The sequence below is a fragment of the Haliotis rubra genome, unplaced genomic scaffold (assembly GCF_003918875.1).
Source record: "Haliotis rubra isolate DU_JTF1 unplaced genomic scaffold, ASM391887v1 Scf133, whole genome shotgun sequence".
In the NCBI taxonomy this organism is placed as follows: Eukaryota; Metazoa; Mollusca; class Gastropoda; order Lepetellida; family Haliotidae; genus Haliotis; species Haliotis rubra.
The window spans coordinates 863,728-868,557 of NW_025765259.1; the positions used below are offsets into that span (position 1 = coordinate 863,728).

Genomic DNA, 4,830 nt, shown 5'->3' on the forward strand with positions numbered 1-4,830 from the left:
CCAACAGCACCCCCGGGTCCAATTCACCTTAGAAACAGAATCCAGTGGTCAACTTCCCTTTCTAGATGTCCTTGTAACCAGAACTCCAGCCAACAAGATCCGTACCAGTGTCTATAGAAAGCCAACCCACTCCGACCAATACATTCATTTTGACTCCAACCACCCTTTGAGAACCAAAACTGGCATTATCTCCACCCTCACCAGACGAGCCATCAACCTTTCCTCCACCAGTCCCACTACAGAAATACAGCACCTCCGCCATGTTTCACCAAGTTCAACCACTACCCGTCGAAACTAGTCGATAAAATTATCAGCACCACACTCCACCCAACAAGAAAACCGGCCTCCAACAAACCTGAACCAGCACCTATTCGTATCTCCTCCCCTTCATAGGGAAAACCTCTCACCACATCAGCCGTCTCCTCAAGCGAGAAGCAGGCATCGAAACCTACTTTACCAGCTCTACACCACTAAAACCCTACTGAAAGCGAATGGCAGGAACACCTCTAAACGACAACATCAACCCAAAGGTGTTGTCTATAAAATCAACTGTGACTGTGGCGAGGCCTATGTAGGCGAAACCTCCGGCCCATAAATATCCGAATCAAAGAACACTTATCATCTACCACTAAATCTGATAGAAAATCGGCATTATCAGACCACATCATCAACTGCCCCAATCACAACATAATTTGGGACAATGTGGACATATTATCCAAAAACCACCAGGACTTCACCAAAGGAAACTTGCAGAAGCAGTTCAAATCCGGAGACACAAGCCCTCAATCAACAGAGACCAGGGATATCTCATCCCTTCTGCATACAATGATCTCATAAAAACAACAGATTAGAGCACCTCAGCCATCATTGTTAATTAATCTCATCAGCATGTATATTTTGTTTTTTACATCAACCACCATTGGCTTCCTATTGTCACTACATTATTGCCACCGTGCCTTGTTGTTATTGTTAATCCCCCTCATTCAGTCCTACATGTTGTTATTACTTAATCCCTGTTCATGTATATAAGCCTGGTCTGTGCTGTAGTACTTCACTCTTGCTTGACAACGGTATAAGAATCCATACCGAAACGTCGCATCATATATAATAAAGAAGTTGTTATCCATAAATATTCTTACTTTCTTATTAATCAAGTTTAAATCACATTCATGCCTTATTTGGAAAACAACTGCATCCTATTCAGTGAAACATACTCCAGCCCAAAAGACCATGTCTTTTAGCCTTCAAAGTCATGGTGGCAATGATCGAAGGGTAGGGTTCGGGACAACATTTGTAGTAGGCAACAGTTCTCCGCATGGAATGTTCGATGATGTCCCATTGATCATCATGGTAGTACTCTGAGACGTCAATCTCGGAGGTCTTGTTTTGGACGTCCATGATGTTCCCGCTATACGTCCAGGATCCAATCTTCACCGAACAGGTCAGTGCCGTCAGATGAGTAGTCCATTGTGGGTGGTATATAGACAGAGTCCCACGGAGGCATCTGTGACATCAGCATGTCTGAAACAAAGACAAGGAACTCGTTCATCATGGATTGATTATATACTCATGTAAAGGTAGGATAGTAATACAGGGTGCAATAGGGATGCCGTGGTCAAATTCCGTATTGCACCCCAGATTCCGTATTACCCTGCCGTTTCTACATTGCTAAGCTATGATTTGTTTTATTTAGTAACAGATTAATGCAAGATAAGATGGTATATAATGAATATAGAACGTCAAACTAGTGCATTTGGATGTTTCGAACTCGTTGTTTCTCTTCTCCCATGACATATTTTCATTCAATACAAAACATCCAAATGCACTAGTATGACGTTCGACATATGTATTGGGGATGCAATGAAAGACAAGGAAGGGATTAATCATGGATGTATTGGGGATCCAATGAAAGACAACGAACCAACCCATGATGGATGTATTGGGTTTAGAATGAAATACAAGGAACTCACTCACCATGGATGTATTTGGGATTCAATGAAAGACAAGGAGGGATTTCATCATTTATGTATTAAGGATTCTTTGAGCGATAACTAACCAACCCAACTTAGATGCATTGGGGGTCCAATCAAGGAGAAGGAAGGAAGGAAGGGAGGGGGGTGGGGAGCGAGAGAGCAATAAGTAGAAAGTTTTACACTTTCAGACAGTAATGTCAAAATGAACATATATATATATATGTTTGTTTCATCAATTAAATTGATAGGGAAGGTGGGTGGTTAAAGCGTCAGCTAGTCAACGAATATACCCACCCTAGGTAGGGAACAATGTCAAGGCGCCATATATCTGAGGGAGGGAGTCTGATAAGAGGAATTCCTCCGTATTCCGAGGGCTCCCAAGTCAGTCTGTTGTCAAACCACGCATAATGGGTCCATGTGTCGAGTTCCGCGTCCCCTGTTCTCAAGTTCTGGAAACAATAATACATTTATTGAATCGAAACTGGGTTTATCCACAATCAAGGCCTGTTTTATCTGGCATACACCTGAATCCAAAGCAATCCACCCTCGTCATCAAGGACACTCACCAGCGATGATATCTTCAATACGGTCAAGTTGATGGTCACGTTGAGTGTGTCGCCTTTAGAGCTGACGGGGATGGTGTTTTTCGTGTCTCGTGATTTCAGTTCTTTGTACAGAGGATCGTACAGCTGACTTTGGACTGTAAGACATAGGTCAGATCGTGTTAGATCAGTGGACCTAAACACATATATCATATCACTGGACTGTAAGACATAGGTCAGATCATGTTAGATCAGTGGACCTTAACACGCATATTAGATCACTTGACTGGAACACATAGGTCAGAACATGTTAGATCAGTGGACCTTAACACGTATATTAGATCACTGGACTGGAAGACATAGGTCAGATCATGTTAGATCAGTGGACCTAAACACGTACATTAGATCACTAGACCGAAACACATATGTCAGATCATGTTAGATCAGGGGACCTAAATACGTATATTAGATCACTAGGCCGAAACACATATATCAGATCATGTTAGATCAGTGGACCTAAACACGTATATGATATCACTGGACTGTAACACATAGGTAAGATCATGTTAGATCAGTGGACCTAAACACGTTTATCATATCACTGGACTGTAACACATAGGTCAAATCATGTTAGATCAGTGGATCTTAACACCTCTATTAGATCACTGGACTGTAACACATATGTCAGATCATGTTTGATCAGTGGACCTAAACACGTATATCATATCACTGGACTGGAACACATAGGTGAGATCATGTTAGATCAGTGGACCTTAACACGTATATCATATCACTGGACTGTAACACATAGGTCGAATCATGTTAGATAAGTGGACCTGAACACGTGTATCATATCACTGGACTGTAAGACATAGGTCAGATCATATTAGATCAGTGGACCTAAACAAGTATATCATATCACTTGACTGGAACACATAGGTCAGATCATGTTAGATCAGTGGACCTAAACACGTATATCATATCACCTGACTGTAACGCATGTGTCAGATCATGTTAGATCAGTGGACCTTAACACGTATATGATATCACTGGACTGGAACACATAGGTCAGATCATGTTAGATCAGTGGACCTAAACACGTATATCATATCACCTGACTGTAACGCATGTGTCAGATCATGTTAGATCAGTGGACCTAAACACGTTTATCATATCACTGGACTGTAACACATAGGTTAAATCATGTTAGATCAGTGGATCTAAACACCTCTATTAGATCACTGGACTGTAACACATAGGTCAGATCATGTTTGATCAGTGGACCTAAACACGTATATCATATCACTGGACTGGAACACATAGGTGAGATCATGTTAGATCAGTGGACCTTAACACGTATATCATATCACTGGACTGTAAGACATAGGTCAGATCATGTTAGATCAGTGAACCTAAACACGTATATTAGATCACTGGACTGTAAGACATAGGTTAGATCATGTTAGATCAGTGAACCTAAACACGTATATTAGATCACTGGACAGAAACACATATGTTAGACGATGGACTGTAACCCATATATTTCATCATTGGACTGGAACACCTTAAGTATTAAGCCTATATATCCAGACAGAGAAGACAAGTGAAACATCTTGAAAGGGCTAGGTGGAATTTGAACTCTTTCCAATCTATCCATCCTTCGATATAAACTCACATACTACAATGTTTAAGCAAACCACCTTAACTGACAATCGGGAACAGTTTTCGCAAGGAACGCAATTGACGTATGGCAATTTTATGTCTGGTCCAACATATGTCAATTTATGAAGTGTGAAACAAGAAACAAACATGTCTCTTTGCAACAGTGGGCGTTTTAGATTTATTAGTAACCTTTACTACTTGGCAACATTCCACGAAGCTATGCTGCTGCTGTCTGAACAGATGTGAGTTTGTATCCGACAATCCGGTGACTGAACTCATTCAACTATCTGACGGAGATGCTTTATGCATATATACCTGCAGCAAGAAAGGCCACAAACAGCACTGCCACTGCTAACGCCATCTTCCTTCCTTGGTCAGTGACTTCGGCCTGGTGTGAGTCTGATGGGAGGCAAACTTGCGTTATCGTTCATCGATAGCAGTAGTCTCCATACCAAAGTTCACCTAATATAACGTCTAGTTATATATCAATATGCGATAATATGCTGTTACAACGTATCACGTCCTTGAATCTCAATGGTATCTGATGTTTAACGATGGCGTAGTTGGGAGAATGTTTTTGTGGGCCATTGTAAAACAGGGAGCTGGGAAAGCACAAGGAATGTTCGTTGAATCAGTGTGAGGGATAATGACTG

General features: G+C 41.4%; 1 long non-coding RNA gene across 1 annotated transcript; it reads right to left on the reverse strand.

Annotated features, from left to right (window-relative positions):
* Positions 1–1,409: 1,409 nt before the first annotated feature.
* On the reverse strand, positions 1,410–4,577 carry LOC124267668. The gene is made up of 3 exons (XR_006896099.1): positions 4,493–4,577; positions 2,268–2,422; positions 1,410–1,521 (listed from the first exon to the last, which is right to left on the reverse strand). It is a non-coding gene; the product is annotated as an uncharacterized LOC124267668 (long non-coding RNA).
* Positions 4,578–4,830: the final 253 nt, after the last annotated feature.